Source organism: Cupressus sempervirens, chromosome 10, assembly GCF_028749045.1.
Source record: "Cupressus sempervirens isolate cs-2001-9-10 chromosome 10, ASM2874904v1, whole genome shotgun sequence".
Taxonomy (NCBI): domain Eukaryota; kingdom Viridiplantae; phylum Streptophyta; class Pinopsida; order Cupressales; family Cupressaceae; genus Cupressus; species Cupressus sempervirens.
In genome coordinates, this window is record NC_143127.1 from 761,146,471 (window position 1) to 761,169,502 (window position 23,032).

Here is a 23,032-nt window from a genome sequence, read left to right on the forward strand (position 1 = left end):
GTGATGATCGAGTGTTCCTTTGCATTTATCAGGCCTGGGGAATGATGAACATAACTGTTAGAATTATTTTAAAATAACTAAGAGGGGGGTGAGTCAGTTATTCAAGGTCCAATAATGTCCAATATGAAATTTTTAATAAAATGGGGGTGAATCAGAAGTACTAGCCCTTTTACTTTCTTGTCAAATCCTTAATGGCATATAATTGAAATTATCATGCATGCAATTAAACATTAAATAATCATGAAAAGTAAACATGCATCACCACATAACACTTGAGATTTTGGTGACCCAGAAACCCTCCAGGTATAAGAAGGTAAAATTGGGGTGGGGATGACACCCACAAAATAAATGTGCAATTGATTTCAACCACTTCTAATGGTTTTCCCTGTTAAAGGCTTTACACATTGTCAGATGTGACCCTGTTAAAGGATTTCTACACCCTATTAGGATTGTGCCCTATTAGAGGACTTAAGAAAATTCAACTTAGAATTCCACCCTATTAAAGGATTTACATAGAGTTTTTAGGCCCACCCAAGTCCATGGGATTTATAGTCACCTTCTCAAAAGAATCTTTTATCCCTCTTTAAGGATCTGCTATCCTTCTCCTAAGGATCTGCTATCCTTCTCCTAGGGATCTTCTATCCTTTTCTTGAGGCTTATCCACCTAGCTATTAAGCTAACTTAGCAATGTAGGATTTCAATATCTAATACAATGGTAAGAAAGTATTAGAAAGGTTTTGACTTGATAAAGATTGCAACTCAAACCTTGTAGATTTCAGATCACTCTTCAATTCTTTTCTTTGCTTTGCTTTTCTTCCTTGCAATGCTGATAGCTTGTCCACCCTTCAAGATCTATCTCCTTGAGTTCTTCCACTCATTATGTCAATGCACTCTATGGTCACTTGATCAACTCAGAGTCTTGATGCTCTATGCTTACTCCTCAATGTGTCCTCTTCTTGACACTTCACACTAGCCTTCTCTTGGCTTCTTTGCATGACCACACTTATGAACAACTCACTCACTTTGATCTCTGACCTATAACTCCTTATAAAGAAGTTATGTTCTTCATTTCCAGCTCAAATCCTCCCACTCATCAATTTGATTTGATCTAAGAGAATGATATTATTTTCCCTCCAAATTGTTTCTTCTAGAAACTTCATGATAAGTCCATAAGTATTCGCTCAAAACTGGTTTGCATGGTTTATATGAAATTCTGTGACATCTACTCATCATCCTTATCATCCAACTAATTCACAAAATTCAATGTAACAAACTTATCATTATTGATCTGGTGAATCTTTTTTGTCTTATCAATAATGCAACAACTCAGCACCATTGGTTTACTGATGCTCAACACCTTCTGTGTTACTCAGCTTCTACTACATTTACTAATGCTCAACACCTTCTATGTTACTCAGCTTCTACTACATTTACTGATGCTTGTCACCTTCTATGTTACTCAGCTTCTACTACATTTATTGATGCTCGGTACCTTTTGTGTTACTTGGCTTCTACTACATTTACTGATGCTCGACACCTTTTGTGTTACTCAGTTTCTACTACATTTACTAATGCTTGGCACCTTCTATGTTACTTGGCACTCGAAGGATTGCTCGACACACACTGAAGTTGAACTTTCTCGACTTTAACTAGTTTGCTGGGCATGCACAAATGAACTTAGTCAGGTTCTACAAATGACTTAGTTAAACCTTACATCTTTGATGTGTCTTAGTGTGTCCATTCCTTGTGTCTTAGAGTATGTCATCAATACACTATTTCTTCAATGGCTTAGCTGATCCTTATACTTCATTACAACATCATAACTTCAACCTTTCTCTAGGTGCTCTAGTTACATCTTATTGATTGTCTCCTCCTTGTTAATCAACCAATTCATAGTATTTGGATCACTCAAGCAATTGTCATTCTTACAAGTAGCAAGTTGGACATCAATGATAAAACAATGATTGAAAACATTCTTTACCAGTTCCATCATTCTTCATTCATGATCTTTTCAATCATTTCCAACAATCTCCCTCTTTGGCATTGATGGAAAACCAAACTAATCAATTGATTGAGCTGATGAACTTAGTTACCACCAAAAATATATACCAACTAGAAAACTTGCTGTCATTATATGTTCATTTCATATCTTCCTTTTTGTATCATGTCTCCCTCTTTTGCTGATACAAACTAAATCCTTTGTTCTACTTCTCCCTCTTAACTATTGCATCCTTACTATGTATTCTTGATCCTTCATAGCTACTTGTTGATCAGTTTCTTATCTCTTCTAAATCTCCCTCTTTCATCTCTCTATTTTTTTTTTTGGTCTACTACTGATCTCATACATTCTCATACATCTCCCTCTTACCTTTTATTGATCAATTTCTCATAAATCTCCCTCTTTCACATAAATTCCAAAGGTGTAGCATCTTCAACATGCTTGGTATAAGCTTTGCATCATATGTATTTTTCTCTGTCACCATGCTTGTGACTGATCTGGAATTTCTATTCTTGTTGTCATCCTCCACATCATTCTTCTGGTATTTCAATGATCTACTCATGTTTATACAAGATTGCTTCTTTGTTGCTTTAGACTGCTTGAGTTAGGGGCTTTACCCCCAACTTGCCTCTAAGATATTCATAAGTATCCTTGGGCAATGGTTTTTGTGAAGATATCTAAATTTGTTCCTTTGTGTGAATGTACTCCATCTTCACTTGTTTGTCTTCCACCAATTTTCTAACATAGTGATACTTGATTGCAATATGCTTGATCTTTGCATGCATTACTAGATTCTTGGATATGTTTATAGCACTTGTATTATAACAATATAGTATCACAAGTTTGGTTTCCTCTTCTTTCATTCCTTTCAATAGATGTTTGAGCCACACAATGTTTGTGCAATTGATTGCTCATGCCACATATTTTGCTTCTGCAGTGGACTGTGATGTGCATGTTTGTTTCTTGCTAGTCCAAGTAACTAGCCTTTTACCTAAGAATAATGCTCCTCCACTTGTGCTTTTCCTGTCATCAATGTTGGCTCTGCAATCTACGTCTCTGTATGCATTGAGCTCAAACTTCTCATTCTTTTTGTAGTATAGGCCAAAATCATCAGTTCCTTTGAGATACCTCATTATCTTTTTTACTACCATGAGATGATTTTCTCTAGGATTAGTAGAGAATCTAGCCACTATTCCAACTACTAATGCTATGTCTGGTCTCCCATGTACAACATATTGTATTTTTCCAATCATGGATCTATACATTGTTTGATTGACTTCAGCCTATTCATCATTTTTGGATAGCTTATGTCTTGTTGTCATTGGTGTGCTGATAGGTTTGGAGTCTTCCAATCCAAATTTCTTAAGTATCTCTTTGATGTATTTTGATTGTGTCACAAATATAACATGTTTTAGGTGATGTACTTGCAATCCAATAAATAACTTGATTTCTCCAAACATAGACATCTCAAACTCATGTTTCATTTTGTCAGCAAAACTTTTGCAAAGTGCTTCCTTTCCTCCAAAAATTATGTCATCCACAAAGATTTTAGATACAAGGACATCCTTACCTTCTTTTGATTTGATGTACATGTTTTTGTTATCATCAGTTCTTTCAAATCCTATTTGCACTAGATACTTGTGAAGTTTCCCATACCAAGCTCTAGGGGCTTGCTTTAATCCATATAGAGCCTTATGCAATTTGCATACCTTTTTTTTGTTATTTTCATGAACAAATCCTATGGTTTCTCTATGTAGACTTCCTCTTCAAGTATACCATTTAGAAATGTGGACTTAACATCCATTTGATAGACTTTAAATCCTTTGAAGGCTGCATATGCTAGTAAGGTCCTTACTCCTTCCATTTTGGCAACTGGAGCAAAGGTTTCTCCATAGTCTAGTCATTCTTCTTTTGCATACCCTTTACAGACTAGTCTTTCCTTGTTCCTTGTGATTTCACCATTCTCATCTAAATTTTTTCTAAACACCCACTTGGTTCCAATTACATTCTTGTTAGCTAGTCTTGAGACTAAGGTCCATGTATTGTTCTTTTCAATTTTTTCTATTTCTTCTTTCATAGCATTGTACCAGTCATCGTCTTTTATGGCTTCACTTACTATTTTTGGTTCCATTTTGCTAAGCAGACATGTCACTTCTGAGTCTATTCCTTGTCATTTTTCTTGCCTCTTTGTTTCCAATAATTTGACCTGTAGGATGATGTCTTCTTACATACCTTGCCAATACTGGTTCTTTCCTTGTTTGCATGTTGTCTCTTTTAGAATCTAAATCATCATGTGTATTTTAATCAAATATTTCTTCATTTCCTTCATGTTGATAGTTCTTAGAATTTAAATGAACATTCTCTATATTCTGCAGCTCAACTTCTAAATGTGTCTGCTGCTCGGCATTCACTATTTGTGACTCAACAGATACTAGATTTTGTTTCTGATTGTCATTTTGAGTTGCAACTTCACCATTATTAGGTATACCTTCATAAAAGTATACAAAATTCTTGTATTCTTCTATTTTCTTGGTGTTCTCATCATTTTGAACTTTTGCAAGCTCATCAAATTTCACATTTGTGCTTTCTACTACTTTGTTGGTGTTAACATTCAAGAACTTATAAGCTTTGCTTCTAGTAGAATAACCAGGAAATGTGCCTTCCTTACTCTTTGCATCAAACTTTCCATTTCTAGACTCTTTATATATATAGCATTTGCATCAAAATATTTTGAAATGTTTTACATTAGGAGAATGCCCATACCATAATTCAAAAGGTGTTGCATTTGTACATTTCTTGACTTGAACTCTGTTGAGTGTGTAGACTGCAATACTTACAGCTTCTCTCTAGTATTTGAATGCAACACTTTTCTTTATCATTAAGGTCTTGGCACAGTCAATGACTAATCTATTCCTTCTTTTTGCTATACCATTCTGAGGTGGAGTCCTAGGTGCTGATGTCTGCCTTTTGATCCCTCTTTCATTGTAGAATTCTTCAAATTCTCTTGATGTGAATTCACCTCCTCTATCAAATCTGAGACATTTTAGACTCTTTCTAGTCTCTTTCTCAACTCTGGCCAAGTACCATTTGAAAATTTGGAACGCATTTGGTTTTTGTTTCAAGAATATGACTATCATCATCCTTGAATAGTCATCCACAAATAGGATTATATATTTGTCACCTTTATAGCTTTGTACTTCAATAGGTCCACACAAGTCAGTATGAACTAGCTCTAATACTTCATTAGAAGTATAAGCCTTGCTTTTGAAAGTTGATTTGGTCATCTTCCCTAGTTGGCATTGTTTGCACATGCTATTATCAGGCTTCTTCAACTTTGGTAGACCTCTAACTTTCTTCATTTTGCTAATGCTTATCAGATTGTCAAAATTTACATGACATAGCCTCTTGTGCCATAACCATACATCATCAGTTCGAACAATGAGACAGGAAGCATCTTCCATGTCTAGGTAGAACAAATTGCTCCTAGTCTAGTCACCTTTTCCTATTAGACTTCCTTCAGAATCATAGATCTTGGCAACTCCATTTTAAAATTCAACCTTGCATCCTATGTTGCCTAACTGTGAGACACTTAACAAGTTATAATTCAAGCCTTCAACATAGTATGCATTATCAAATGATATCTTTTCAGTAAGCTTGATACTACCTTTCCCTTTGATTTGATATGGTGCATTGTTACCAAATCTAACACTATTTCCTTCATATTGAATAAAGGTAATGAACTTACTTTTATCTCCAGTCATGTGATGAGAGCATCCATTGTCTATGATTCATTTGTTATTCTTGTTCATGTAAGTTACCAGGGCAGTTGCTTCATCTTCATCTGATTCATCTTTCATAGCCACATAGACTACTTCATCATCATTCTCATCAGAGTGTTCTTCAAAAATGTAGCATCTTTTGCTTTTACCTCTGTATTTCTTGTTGTCTGCTTTCTTTTTTTTGAGGTTGCCTCCATCCTTGTAATTTTTATCTTTTGTGCATCTAGCTGCAATGAGTCCAACTTCATTACAATTGAAACAAATGATTGGTAGCTTACCTTTGAATTTGCCCTTTCCTCTATGAAATCTTCTTTCTAGTAATGGTACCAATTAGTCTACTTCATCTTCATTAGTGCTGATGTCACTAGATACATACTTTCCTTTTCCACTTTTATTCTTTGTTTGCACCTCCTCATTGTCTTTTATTGTCATCTTAGCTTTGAATGTAGATTCAAAGTTTTCTAGCTCATAGTTGTCAAATTTGGATAGCTCAAAGGCAGTGAATCTTCCAATTATTCCTTCAAATGACAATGTGTTGCCTGGTACACACCTTAGCTCTTAGATGGCTGATACTCTTTAGCATAGATAGGAAGTAAAGTTCTTAAGTATTTTCTACATACTATTTCTTCTATTAACTGTCCTTCTAGGCTTCTTATGGCACTTGCCACTTCTTTCATTCTTGCACCATATTGAGTAGCATTCTCTCCTTCTTCCATTTTCATGTTATCAAACTTTCCTCTTAAGCTCTCTCTCTTGGCTCTCTTGACATTTTCATCTCCTCCATAGATGTTTGATAATATTTTCCACGTCTAATGTGCAGTACCACATTCTTTGATGTCATCATACTCGACATTACTTAGTGCTGAAGCAATCTCTAACATCACTTGATTGTGCTCCTTCTTCTTGTTCATGTCTTCTACAGTGAAGGGTCTTGTAGGGTCTACATGATCAGCTATGATTGAGGTCTGTGCATAGCCACCTATTGAACCAAGGTGCAACTTCATCAGACTTTTCCATGCAACAAAATTATCTTTGTTTAGCTTGGGAACTTCTCTCTTGGACATCTTGATCTTCTTGCAGCTAGTGCCTTGAAACAAATAAGCAGTGGGCTCTGATACCAATTGTTAGAATTCTTTTAGAATAACTGAGAGGGGGGTGAATCAATTATTCAAGGTCCAATAATGTCCAATACAATTTTTTTAATAAAATGGGGGTGAATCAGAAGTACTAGCCCTTTTACTTTCTTGTCAAATCCTTAATGACATATAATTGAAATTATCATGCATGCAATTAAACATTAAACAATCATGAAAAGTAAACATGCATCACCACATAACACTTGAGATTTTGGTGACCCAAAAACCCTCTAGGAATAAGAAGGTAAAACTGGGGTGGGGATGACACCCACAAAATAACTGCACAATTGATTTCAACCACTTCTAATGGTTTACCTTGTTAAAGGCCTACCCTATTAAAGGCTTTACACACTATTAGATGTGACCCTGTTAAAACTTTTCTACACCCTGTTAGGAGTGTGCCCTATTAGAGGACTTAAGAAAATTCAACTTAGAATGCCACCCTATTAAAGGATTTACATAGATCTATTAGGCCCACCCAAGTCCATGGGATTTGCAGTCAACTTCTAAAAAGATTTTTTTATTCCTTTCTAAGGATCTCCTATCCTTCTCCTGAGGATCTCTTATCCTTCTCTTAGGGAACTTCTATCCTTTTCTTGAGGCTTATCCACCTAGTCGTTAAGCTAACCTAGCAATGTAGGATTTCAATATCTAATACAATGGTAAGAAAGTATTAGAAAGGTTTTGACCTGATAAAGATTGCAACTCAAACCTTGCAGATTTCATATCACTCTTCTGTTCTTTTCTTTGCTTGGCTTTTCTTCCTTGCAGTGCTGACAACTTGTCCACCCTTCAAGATCTATCTCCTTGAGTTCTTCCACTCCTTATGCCAATGCACTCTATGGTCACTTGATCAACTTAGAGTCTTGATGTTCTGTGCTTACTCCTCACTCTGTCCTCTTCTTGACACTTCACACTAGCCTTCTCTTGGCTTCTTCGCACAACCACACTTATGACCAAGTCACTCACTTTGATCTCTAATCTATAACTCCTTATAAAGAAATTATGTTCTTCATTTTTAGCTCAAATCTTCCTGCTCATCAATTTGATTTGATATGAGAGAATGATATTGTTTTCCCTCTAAATTGTTTCTTCTAGAAACTTCATGATAAGTCCACCAATATTCACTCAAAACTAGTTTGCATGGTTTACATGAAATTTTGTGACATCTACTCATCATCCTTATCATCCAACTAATTCACAAAATTCAATGTAACAAACTTATCATTACTGATCTAGTGAATCTTTTTTGTCTTATCAATAATGCAACAACTCGACACCATTGGTTTACTGACGCTTAGCACCTTCTGTGTTACTCAACTTCTACTACATTTATTGATGCCCAACACCTTTTGTGTTACTCGACTTCTACTACATTTACTGATACTCAACACCTTTTATGTTACTCAGCTTCTACTACATTTATTGATGCTCAACACCTTCTGTGTTACTCAGCTTCTACTACATTTACTGATGCTCGGCACCTTCTGTGTTACTTAGCTTCTACTACATTTACTAATGCTTGGCACCTTCTGTGTTAGTCAGTACTTGAAGGATTTCTCAGCACATAGTGAAGTTAAACTTTCTCGGCTTTAACTAGTTTGTTGGGTAGTCACAAATGAACTTAGTCAGGTTCTACAAATGACTTAGTTAAACCTTACATCTTTGATGTGTCTTAGTGTGTCCATTCCTTGTGTCTTAGAGTATGTCATCAATACACTATTTCTTCAATGGCTTAGCTAATCCTTATACTTCATTACAACATCATAACTTCAACCTTTCTTTAGGTGCTCTAGTTACATCTTATTGATTGCCTCCTCCTTGTCAATCAACCAATTGATAGTATTTCGATCACTTAAGCAATTGTCATTCTTGCAAGTAGCAAGTTTGACATCAATGACAAAACAATGATTGAAAAAATTCTTTACTAGTTCCATCATTCTTCATTCATGATCTTTTCAATCATTTCCAATAGTAATGACCAAAGATCAAAAATATTGGATCTATCATCAAAGAGCTACTTCATCTATCATCAACTTTCCAAATTAGATAGAAAGTATAGATAAAGCATTTTCAACTATCACACTATACCTTACCTGCTACCTGATTTGCCCAGGAACTTCTCCTTGTCCAACTTGGCAAGTGAAGCTCCTTGTATATTTTGATCAACAATGGAACTCACAATATTTCAAGCATCACTTGTAGTCAAAATACTTCATTTCACCTTTTATTCATAAGCCTAACTTCTATGATCTTATGATCACCAATACCTCATAGCATCAAGCTCATCCTTCATTGTGTTTTTGATCCTTTGATGATAAGAATTCTTATGATCTCACAATAGAAAAATGATAACACCCCTGGAATAAGGTCATAGTACCATTATTCTCTCCTTTTGATTTCATAGGCATGGCTGATTTGACCTTTATGATCTTATAATCACAATTCATCATGATATCGACAGCCATGAAAATAACCCCTATGATCCTAGGATCACATTTTAAATATCTTTTGTCATAACCTCAGGAAGCATCCTTTCTTGTTCTTTCAACCTTACAATTGTAAGATCATACAAACTACCTTTCCCTTTGTAGCATCGACAACCTAAGAATTCAACCCTACGATCCTTCGCTCGTTGACTTTTGTGGTATCAACACATCTTGGTGGCAAGTATGATCTTGCAATCACTTGCCATTGTAGCATTGAGCAAGACCTCATTTTGGCTTATGATCCCTCAACTATCAATGATATTATGACAACCTGATCAATAGGATCCTTGTAGCATCTTACCACTACTTGATTTTCTCGATCATCTTCTTATATATATGCTATCATAATATTGGGACCATAACATTCTATTGTGGTCCTAGGAATTAAAATATAACATGAAAGTGACCATTGGGTGGGTTTAAACATTTGAATTTAATCCTTGGTGGGAGAACACTTTTGGCAAACAATGACCTTGTAAAGAGTTAGGGAATTACACATTGATGGAGTTTGAGTTCAAAAAATTTTGGGAGAAGAGGACTTGCTTCTAACCCAATGGCTAGGATTTACTAAAGAGAACAAATCCTTGTGAACATCTTCTAATACAGAATCCCTAGAGTAGTTTTGTCTACTTTCAAGGGGGTCCTCCAAGATCAAATTTTTTTCTTTCTTAAGTTCCCCATACACTAAGTCTAGTTCTCCCTATCTCCTTGCACTCCTAGTATATTTTGGATCCACAATGACCTTACTTTTCACCATTCTTAGTTGAATCAAACATGTTCTTGAGCTTTCCTTAGCCTCCATTATTGAACAATTCTATCCCAATTTTTAGCTACAGCTTCCTCATTTTCCAACATAAGGTTGACTCTTCTATATTCATCCAAATAAGTTCTATTTTTCTTAGCTAAAGTGTTCAATTGACTCAAAATGACTTCTAGTTCATCTCAACATGCAAGTTTGGGTTTCAGAACAAGAAGTGGTCGATCATGAGTAAATATTATATCTTCTCATGCTCAAATAGGTAATAATGATTCTAATTGTAAAATTTTAGATTCACTCCACAAATGAGTCACCAAATTTTTTTGGTTAATGGCTTCTCCTCCTCTATCTATTTTATACCTTGACTCTCAAAATGCCCAATGTGTGCTAAAACCAAAGGATGTTACCAATAGATGGGTTAGTGTAGGTTATCTATCACTATCCTCTAAATTAAAAGTTATAGTTCCCTTAGACTTCTAATATTTGTGTTGGATTCTATCTTTAATATATCATGAGTTTTGGGGGTATGCTCTTAACTAATGTAAAATAGAGGCTAACCAAGATGTCCATAAACACAAAAAACCCAGGAAGATTAAAAGATTTGCATAACCCACACTATCTAAAGATATGGCTAATATGAGTTTTTTAAGCTCTCCTAACATCTACTTTTAATTCCTACTCCCACTTGTAAATTATTGCACTCAGGAAGTGTAAAATGAGAACAAAGCATCTATGGCCCTTAGTGGCTCCTAGTCTAGACAAAGTTTCCAAATAGTAACTTCACAAATCACTAACACTCTATTTACACAATACATAATGCAAAAGAAAACCAAAAGGATGTATGTAGTCTAAGAAAAGAAACAAATTTGAAAATGAAAAGAAAAACATAGTCTTCTTATATTGTAATTTGCTAGCATTCAAATCAGCAAGAAATCAACATCTTCACATACAAATGTCTTTCAACTCCAAGGAAAATTTGTCTATCATGCAATGAGTTAAAAACCATCAAAGTAAATTAGGTACACCCAACTACAAATCCAATTCATGAAAAAAGTTTATCGATCTTTTAATTAACTTTCAAAATCACAAATATAAGCCCCTTTAGACTTGGCTATTTATATTGCGATGAGCCCAATTTATGGTTATTTAGTTTATGATTTTCTACTTTTAAAAATTGGTATTTCATGAGGTTCTCATAAATAATATTTATAATTTCCATGCATTTATGCTATGCTTGTGTGTGTATTTTCTGCTTTTAAGATTGAAGGAATATGCTGAATATATATAGATTATATGATTATGCATGGTGAAGTATGGCATTCTTTCCATTCTACACTATGGGGTAGTGTTCCTATAGCTATGTGACAAGGATAATGATAAAGTAGGGAAAATTATTATGAATCTTTATCTTTTGTATGTGTTTAGGTTTTTGTGTGTGCTAATCTCTTGTAGGAAAGGATAAGTTAGTAGGTAAAAGGATACTCAGGTTTAAAATAGCATCATCAAATAAAAAACTTTTTTCAAGGTTCATAATGGCCTCATTATTTCTAGTCAATGGTAGTTGCTTTCATTCAACGGTTGTATTGGGAAGAGATCTAGTAGTCATGTGTTCCTATATTCCTGCTTATTTGAATGCAGTTTACTCTTGCATTGAATGTTGTTGTTTCTTTTCTTATAGGAAGCTATTGTATCCCTAAATGGGAGGATCCTAGTTCTAAGTAGTTTTCTTTTCTATTTGTATATAAATAAGCTAGAGTTTTTGATTTCAAGAGTAGTTGGATTTTCAAGAAATCCATTGTGTAATCTAGCAAGTAGTGAATATAACTTTGCCATTTTCATCTTGTCCTCATGATTTCATGAATGAATAAATGATACTTTTACATCTTAGTCTCTAAGTTTTCAAGTTAGTCACTCTTCCATGGGGGCCCACATGAAAGGTGAAATCAGTTTGTGACTAAGTAGGAATTAGACTTAAACTTTCTTAAAGTAGAATACTTTTTTGCTATTGTAACCACTTGGTAACAACACCACTAGTTATTTCCTAAAACATAGGTGAATATCTATAGGTTTTCCATTTGTAGCATTATCTTAAGCTTTAAGTTAAGTTAGCATTTCCATTTCTAGCATAGATTTCTTTCAACATTGTCTTTGCTTTAGTTGTAATGACTTTAAAGGTGAATTAGAGCATATACTTTGTAATCACCATTTCAAGATTATGCTCCTAGATTGATAAATCAAAGGAATTTAGTATATTATTTCAAGTGAGACACATGATGTTTTTTGACCATAGAATAATTGTGAAAGGATGTCCAATCCTTTATTACTAAGGTATTAAATTGACCAGTCACATTGTATGATTATGTTTTAGAGCATTTGAAGGAAATTATCTCAAAATAAGATTAATAGTTAGTTATCCATTATAAAATGCAAGCATGTGAGGGGAATTTCCATATTTGGCTACAATAAATAGAGGAATCAAAGACAAAATGAAACTTGGAAAAATTAAAGCTAAATAATCATCATGGGAAGAATTTTAATGCTTTAGTTATTCTTTTTGGAAATGTCCTTATGTCCCCTGAATGTATCTAGTACCATCCTTATTTATTTGACACCTAGATCATAAAAATTATTAGCTCTCACTGTCTAATAGTCATGATCTTGTGCTAGATCCTCTATCATTGTGACTTTATATTGGAGCTTGTCTAATACCTTCTATAATATTCCATCAATAGTAACTAGCTCCAAGATCTTAGAATCTTGAAAGTTGGTGATGCTAGGTGATTCTTCTATGAATTCCAAGAACTTCACTTTCACTCTCTCAATGTCTACTAACTACTTATTTGCACTTACATATGACTTAGTGTGTAAATCCTTCAATGAAACAAGGAGGGCAAGAAGAACTAGGGCCAAAGGCACACCCAACAATTCAAACCAACCTTGTAGAGTAAACACAACAGAAGAAAACATAAAAAGAGAACAACACCACACAAAGAGAGAATACTATTATTTTATTAATTCATCAAATTATTAGTATACATGCCTAGATGTAAGGCCTTCTGGGTTACAAAAGGATACAAAATATATTCAACATCTAAGATCCAACTTCAAATTCACACCTTTAGACACATGCAATAAAGTTTTCAAACCTTCCAGTTCTGCTCCACAAAAATGTTGCCTAATCTTGAGCCTAAACACCTTGTTTATACTTTCCAAAATGGCTTACAAAAAATTCTAGATCATTACATAATAGAAAGGCCAACCCAACAATGGTCTAGACATATCCCAGGACAAGATCTTATCATAAATGTCATGATCAAAGTTAATCCTACAAGTTAGCTCACACCAAAAATGTAGAAAACTCATCTAGAATGCTAAAACTCAGCATCATCAGGAAAATCAACACATGAAGGATCACTTGGCACACATTGGATAACTCAACACATGAAGGATAGCTTGGCACACATTGTGGAACTTGACACATGTTAACATGATGTGGGATAACTTCAACTCAGCTTATACTACAAAATTATAGGCACTTAACAATTGTGGAAACTTAGAAATGACTATAACTTGGCAACAACTAGTAGACTGAACAAAAATAAGTAGGATAACATGTCAACCTAGGATGCTCTAGCATCATTGAGATATACATAGACCTTTTCAATTACTTTCTTCACATCCTCATACACACTCTTCAACTCTTATTTAGCCTTGATGAAGATTTCATCTTTCAATTCTTTTGATTTATTTTAGTGAATAAAATGCTCTTTACATGTCCTAAGGATGTCAAGACTAGTGGGACCATTCATCTTCATGCTTACCACTTCTTGGAGCAGAACCAATTCACATGTTAGCTTCTTTGACTCTATTTGCATTAAGAATTGGTTTGTAGATACAACCTCTCTCAACCTATCCATATCCAAAATTAGATTTCCTGTGTTCTTAATTGAGGAGGAAATGAGGCCTTTAGATCTTCCATCCATACTTGACAATCTACTCAAAATGCCTCTGCCATTGTATTTTCAATAGAAAGTTCTTGTTCTCTCCTGTTCTTGGATCAAATGTTCTTGTAGAAGCATTATCCAATGTCACCATGGTGAAGGGTCCAAGAATTTCTCTTATGTAATCAATTAACTCCTTTTTGGAGGCTTTTAGCATCTCCTTTGTTGACTTCAATTCTTATGTTTGATGATTTCCATATGTTGACCATAGAATTGTGTATTAGCAGCACTATATTGATCATCTTTATCTATAAATCATTAGGTGTTAATTCCTTAATTCTTCCCTCCTTCTGAGATTCAACTATCTTGACTAACATGTGTCCTATATTTGCATCTATGACCAATAAGAAAGTGTCTTTTTCCTATTCACCTTTTGAGCTAATGGATGTGGTGGTTGCATAGACTCTACAATGAGATTCTTTGGTGGGAAACTCTCCTCCATTCTTATCCTTTTTCTATAAAAAGTTTCCTTTAACCAATATTTAACTAAGAGGACTTTCAATGCTGATTAGAGAGATGAAAAATCAAATAATTTTGTAGCAACCAGAGGAGTCTCCTTCTTCCTATTAGAGAAAGGAAATATCATAGTTTTAGTTACAAAATGTGTAGGAAGATTACCTTGATATGTGGCTTGTAGTTTTTGTTCTATAACTTGGGCTTTGTAATCACCTTCAAGTCCTCCCTTTGGATGATTACTATCTCCATCCAGGTTGATAATTGGCACTATAGAGGAGTCTTTAGTAGTAGGTTGCTCCTATTTTCCCTTTCTTGTTATGCCTCATCATCTCCATCTTTTGATGTATCCAATAGAGAGCCTCTATTAGCATGAATATTGATGATACTACTTTGGGGGAGTATCCTAAGAATTGGTGAGTATTGACATGTTGCATTCATGACTGTGTTTATCATTAATGTCAATATAGCATGATTTCTATAAAGACTAGCTGAGTAAGAGACATAGATCTTAACAGTACAAATAATGGTTTGATTATCTGGTGATGCGTAGTTATAGACATTTTTGGCATAGTGTCTTGATGAAATGGTTGAGTGCACAGAGTCTAAATCAAAGACATATAAAAGTTGTACCTAATTTACATAAAGAAGTTTAGAGATAGAGTATTGGGAAAGCAATTCCTTTTATTTGTTTTCTAGATTATAATTAATTTGGAAAGCCTCAAGGATAACTCAAGCAATTATTTTGAAGATATGGTATAAAGTAGAGATTTTTTCCTTGTTTTTAGTGTGTTGTGTTCCATTGAAGTGTAAAGTGTGAAAAGGAGTAGAGTGCTTAAGAAATGCAAGTAAGTGATCCAAGGGATTATTGGATGCAATTTTTGTGATCTAGTTACAAGATCAGAAGGAGTAGAGGTCTGGTTGGTAGGATAGAAGAAGAGGAAGGAAGTACATTTCACTTCTATTATTCTACGAGGAATAATAAAAAGATCATTTGGACAATGCGTTCATTGGTCTTTCCCTTGAAGATGTTTTGGTAGTGGGTCGAACTATCTTCCACAACTCCTAACACAGTTGGCACAACTCCTAAAAGGGTTGGAATCTCATAACATTGATTCAAAGTCTCCTAACAAGGACTCATATGTATTGAATGTAATCCTAGCCTCCTAATAGGGTCTATCCTCTAACAAGGAATATTTTTATTAGTACATCATCTTTTGTGTACCATCCCCATCAAGATTTTCCCCTTGATCAAGGGTTTCCCTAGTTAACGTATATGGTGTTATTTTGTATGAGTATCTTGTTGTAGTTTTAGTTTATATTTATCATATGGTTAAACTTGTTTAAGGTTGATAATTGTGATAATATTTGGATAACTGATTGAAGCATAACTTGTTTAGTGTTGGATAGTTGGTGGACAATGGTTAATAGTTACAATTCATCGAGAAGACCTACATTATCAAAGATAGAGACGGTAAGCTAATTAGAATTGGCACAAGATGTAGAGGTAATGTATTTCAATTGAATCTAACTAAAATGACATGTTTGGTAGCTAAAGTGGAAAACAATTGGTTGTGGCATAGAAGATTCTATCACACAAACTTTGATAATATTCTAAAGTTTAGTAGCACATTTGCAATCCGAGACTTTCCTAAGATTATAAAGCCTATTAATTTTGTGTGTAATGAATGTATTTTAGTGAAACCAAAGAAAGTATCATTTCCTAGCAAGAAGTACACTATGGCATAGAAGATTCTATCACATAAACTTTGATAATATTCTAAAGTTTAGTAACACATTTGCAGTCATAGACTTGCCTAAGATTATAAAGCCTATTAATTTTGTGTGTAATGAATGTATTTTAGTGAAACCAAAGAAAGTATCATTTCCTAGCAAGACGTATACTACAATAGAGAAGCTAGAGATTGTTCACATAGATCTAAGTGGTCCTTCTAGAATAAGAGGATTCTATGGTGAAAGGTACTTTATGATTTCACTAGAATGATGTGGGTAGAATTTTTTAAAGAGAAATATAAAGCTTTTTAGAAGTTTGAGATATTTAAGAATAAAGTTGAGAATGATTCTAGTGTTAAGATAAAGCATTTGAGATTAATAAGAAGAGGATAATTCACTCTAGAGAGTTTAACATAATTTGTGAAGAGAATGGAATCAAAATAAAACTATCTTCACCTAGAACACTTAAGAAGAATGAGATTGCTAAAAGAAGGAATAAGTTAGTAGCAGAAGTAGAAAGAATGATCTTGTTTGAGAATGATGTTTCTAAGACATTTTGGAGAGAAGTAGTTAATACAATAGTATAAACTTTGAACAAAGTACAAATCATAAAAGGTATGAACAACACATCTTATGAACTATGGTTTGGTCATTCACCATCAGTCATGTATTTTAGAATATTTGGGAGCAAATGTTATATTAATAGAGATAGTGACATTGGTAAATTTGATCCAAGAAGTGATGAAGGTATGTTTCTTGGTTATTCATTGAAAAACAAGGCATAGAAATATTTCAACTATAGAAATAAGAAAACAGTTGAATGCACAAATGTAAGGATTGATGAAAAGTTTGGAACTAAGGAAAAGATTGTAGATTACAATTTAGATGAAGAAGAAGATAATTATGGAATTGTTAGAAAAAATGCTGAAGTTTTCTTTGAGACTAACAATGATTGGCAGAGTGATGTGCTAAGTGTTGAGAAAAGAGGAAAGAAAAGATCTAAACCTAGCGAAGAGGTAAGAGTTGAGATGTCAAATCCTACCTCTAATAGGAATCTAACAAAGAATCACACTCCTAAGCAGATAATTAGAAGAAAAGACAAAGGTGTGATGACAATAAATAGAGTAATGAAGAGATATGTTTGATATCTCAAGTTGAACCTAAGAGTGTAGATGAAGCATGTAAAGACAACCATTAGGTTTAAACAGTGAAGGAAGAATTATATTAGACTGTGAAGAATGATACATGAGAGTTAGTTCTTGGATGCAAAGATAAGAATGTGATAAGAACCAAATGGCTATTTAGAAACAAGATGAATGAGCAAGGATAGACTTGTATGAAAGGGATATTCACATCAAGAAGGCATAGATTATGAGGAGACATATGCACCTATAGCTAGAATGGAAGCATTATGGATGTTCTTGGCTTATATAGTAAATAAGAAGTTCAAGGTTTATTCAATGGATGTTAAATAAACTTTCCTAAATGGAGAGCTTGAAGAAGAGTTATATATTGAGTAACTTGAAGGTTTTCCTTAATCAGAAGACAAAGACATGGTATGCAAACTAAAGCTTGATTTTGCTAAAGGTACAATAGATAGTAACTTTTATTTGAAGGAAGTTGAGAATGGTTTGCTGATAATAGTAATATTTTTTGGTGACATCATATTTGGAGGTAATGATCAAGAAAGTGATAAGTTTTTTGAAGAAATGAAGAATGCGTTTGAAATGAGTATGATAGGAGAAATGAACTTTTTCCTAGGATTGTAGATTGTGCAGAATAGTAATGATATTTTCATTTCATAAGCAAAGTACCTGAAAGACTTGTTGAAAAGGTTTGGTTTAGAAACTTGTAAACCTATTGGTACACCTATGATAACTAGTCACAAGTTATCCAACAAAGATGAGATACCTACAATAGAGTAGAAGAAGTACATATTTATGATTAGAGGTTTGCAATATCTAATAACTCACAACAGACTAGATATAGAAAATGCAGTTGGGATTGTAGCTAAATTTCAAGTTGATCCTAAGGAGTATCATTTTTGTAGCAGTAAAGAGAATATTTAGATATTTGAAAGGAACATTGAACTATGGAATTTGGTTTGATAGATCAAGTGATTTCACTCTATGTGCATATACTGATGCAAATTGGGAAGGAAGTATGGACAAAAGAAAGAGCACTAGTGGTGGAGCATTCTTTCTTAGAGGAAGATTGGTTTCTTGGCTAAGAAGGAAGAAAGATTTCATTTTAAAGTGTACAACTAAGGTAGAGTATGTTGTAGTAGATAATAACTATAATCAAGTTATGTGGATGAAGAAGATGCTGAAGGATATGAGAATTGAGTTTGAAGAACCTGTTATCATTTACTATGATAACACAAGTATAGTGAGTATATCTAGGAATCTTGTTTTGAATAGTGTCTTTGGACATGAGTTGGTTGAAGACTTGGAGCAAGATATTAGCAATTGGCATGTTGTAACATTGATGCCTTTGATATTGATGTCAATGTGGGAGAGATTATGCATGAAAAAAATCTCCTAAGAAATGGGGGAGAGGAACTGTATAAGGGAGACATGTCTCATTAGAGAGATTTAGAAAGATTCATGAAAGGAAGCAGGAATATGCACCTGATGTATTGTGAATTGTTTAATATGAAGTAAAAAATTGTTGTCAAAAGAAGCATGAGTATGCACCTATTGCATTGAGAATTTTTTAGTGTGTGGACAACTGATACTAGTTAGCAGCAACAACAAAACACTATTTGGTATTCTTAGAACTTAGATGGTTTTTCATCTATGTTGCCATCAATACCAAAGGGGGAGATTGTTAGGATGAATGATGATGATACTACTTTGGGGGTGTATCCTAAGCATTCGTGAGTATTGACATGTTGTATTAATAACTGTGTTTGTCATTGATGTCAACATAGCATGATTTCTATAAAGACTAGATGAGTAGAAGACATATATCTTAATGGTATAGACAATGGTTTAATTGTCTAGTGATGTGCAGTTATGGACATGTTTGGCATAGTTTCTAATGATGTGGTCAAGTACATAGAGTCTAAGTTAAAGGCATACTAAAGTTTTACCTAATTTACAGAAAGCAATTCAGAGATCGAGTATTGGGAAAGCAGTTCCTAATATTTGTTCACTATCTTACATCTGAGATGTAATGAAAAGATGTGTTGTTAGGTAGTCATAGAGGATAGTCTATTGATGATGTCAATAAGTGTGTAAGCTCTAGTATCACACATGTGAAGTTTTGTATAGAAGTTGAGCTGATAGTGCTATTGTAATTATAATTAATTAATTATGTAATTATAATTAATTGAGAAAGCCTCAAGGCAAACTAAAGGAATTATTTTGAAGATATGGTATAAAGGAAAGATTTTTTCCTTGTTTTTAGTGTGTTATTTTCCACTGAAGTGTGAAGTGCAAAGGAGTAGAGTGCTTAATGAATGTGAGTAAGTTATCTAAGTGATTATTGGATGCAAGTTTTGTGATCTAGTTACAAGATTAGAAGGAGAAGATGTCTAGTTGAAAAGACATAAGAAGAGAAAGGAAGTACATTTCACTTCTATTATTCTACAAGGAATAATACATAGATCATTTGGACAATGGGTTCATTGATCTTTTCATGAAGCTATTTGGGTGATGGTCTAGGTGTCATCCACAATTCCTAACAGGGTTAGCAAAACTCCTAATAGGGTTGGAAGCTCCTAATAGGGACTCATATGTACTAAATGTATTCATAGACTCTTAATAGGCTCCATCCTCTAACAAGGAATATTTTTATTAGTACATCATCTTGTGGGTACCATCCCCACTAGGGTTTTCCCTTTGATCAAGGGTTTCCCTAGTTAACATATTTGGTGTTATTTTGTATGAGTATCTTGTGGTAGTTTTAGTTTATATTGCTCATGGTTAAATTTTTTTAAGGTTGATAATTGCAATAATGGTTGACAAATGATTCATCCCCCCTCTTAGTTATATTGGTAGATTATACAATCTAACAACCTCCTCCACAAATTGGAGGGATTTGAATGTTCTTGTCTGGTGGCTGACCTCCACCTCCTCCACCTATTGATTGATGTGAAAGTGGTGGCTATTATGGTGGAAATAGTAGCAAACAAGGTTTGGGCAGCTCTTGAAGATACCCTAGTTGAAGAGCCACTAGATCCAGTCATTTTCCTCCTTCCTCTTGTCCATTCCACCCACTTGTCAATTCTCTTTATAATTTTTCTCATCAAAATTTCCAAATTTTCCATGACTAGGCCTTTTGGGGGGATAGATAAAATAGGATTTTCTTTTATTTCGTTTTCATAAGCAGAGGATGTCACATTAAAACTATCATCATCAATATCATTCACATTGATATTCACATTATATAATTTTTTTTTCTCTATAGTGAGCCTTGACCAATACTTCTCCTAGGTTTGATATTCAGTAAAGCATTTGGCCCAATAATCTTCTAGGTCAAGAACATTCTTGAAACTTGTACCAAGCTTAACATTAACTTTGACATAGCCCACATGATGAAACAGAGGCCTACTAACTTCATAATCCTTAAGCTTATATACTTACTTTAAAAGGCCTTAATTAGGTTATTTGCATTTGATTTGGAGGCACATGAAAATGATCCCACCTCAATCAAGAATGAGATTCCATCCTTCTTATTTGCAAGATAGAGAGTGTTCACCTCCATGATTTGCTAACATAGCTCAATCAACATGCCTCTATAATTTGAATATCTAGGTAATCTCCAACTGAAGCCATCAAATCCACCTATTTAGATGTAAGAGAAATAAGGGAACTTAATAAAGTAGGAGCCAACCTATGTTACTAAAATAATAGCTTCTAGAGAAAATGTTCTTTTAGGACACCCTTGAAGCTCTCTACAAAGCCTCATAGTAAAGGTATCATTCACCTCTACAAACTACTCATAGCTCTTTCTTGGATGAAAACAAGGATAAAACTCATACACTTTTCTAGAATCATCAAATTTTTCATTGTAGGAAAATCTTGGCCATAAGTGATGTTTTTATAGTGTGTAAATTAAATAAGATGACATATGGAATTGTTTAAATGCCTTAGTTTAGTTCATCTAGCTTGTTAATTCATCACACATTACCTGTGCCCAATATAGATATTGAACATCTACATATACAACTTATACTAAAAAGAAATGATGTTTTATAAAATTCAGTACCTCCTCTTCACATTTTAGTCTTAAAAACAAGGATAGAATATCAATAATTTCCCTTTTCAAACTAATACCAAACAACATCTTAGGAAACTTACTCTTCTTATTTTTTGGTGGTTGGAACCATATGCTAAGAATGTCTCCTTTCCTTAGAGTTCTCTTCTCATTATACATAGAGGCTAAAGACCTAAATTCTATATAACAAAATTCATCCATGTCAAGTAATCCAAAAGCATTATGCATCAAGGCTCTATCAAATGTCAATGATATGGAATCATTTGACATCCTTATCTTCTTTGTCTTTGGATCATATTAGGCAATAAACTCTTGCACTAGCTTGGGCACCTAAATAACTACGGGGAATCCAAAAGCTTCAACTAGACCATTCTTCTTGATTTTTTGTGTCACTAGATGAATTGGTTGTGAAATCAATCTTCTATGAATATTAGAAAGGTCATAAACATGAAAAGAAGTGTCTGTGTAATCCTTTAGTTTATTGACCAAACCATAAAGTTTATTTTGCATACTAGCTCTCAAGGCTATGAATCAACATGAAAACTCAAGGTAAAAAGAAATTCACACATAGGAGGAAATAGTTACCATTGTAAGATAAAATGAAAAAACCACCAATCCAATCTTCGTTTAATTCAAATATAACCATTATTTCTTGGATTTCTTGTGTTGCATGAGTGAGGCACAAATAATTAGGAAAATTATGGATTTTAATAGCATAACAACTATTTTTTCCATTAATGTGGTGAATAAAAAACTTTATTCATATCAAATATATCTTCTAGAGTAATCTATTCAATAAATATCATAAAGTTTTATCTTTAAGCTCTAACACAAAAAAAAATGACACTTTTTTCAATGCCAATATTTTGGCTCATAAGCTTGTGTGAATATAGCTTGAGAAAAAAACAACTATCTCATCATCAAGTTGGAGTAGTAGTTAATCTTTACTTTCCACAATGATCTTGTTAGTCATCTCAAGAGTGTCACCATTTTGCTTATTTCTTGGTGACCTTTTTTTCTAACATACCATTTTTCGTTGGATTGGGATCGTACCACTTTAACTCCTTATCCAAAACTAAGGAAGAAAATATTTACTTTTCTTTGACACCTTATTCCTTAGTCACTTTCATGAGCATAGTGAAAATTGGGGATCTTTGATGAATAATCTCTTTTATAGATAATTCATTTTTTCATCAAATTCACCTTATTAGAGAAAAGCTTTATGAAATGCTCCTTCAACAATTGCATAGTTGAAATGATGCATTTCTAATACATCTTTATTTTGCATTTACTTCTCTATTCAAATCACATCATTCTCCCATAATCAATCTAAATGTCTCCTAGGCACAACCATTTCAGCTTTAAATCCAATTTATTCACCCTAACTCTTTTTTTCAATATTAAGGGTTTTGAGTATGTTAGGGCCTATGGCATATCTATAGAAGCCCATTTCCAAAACAT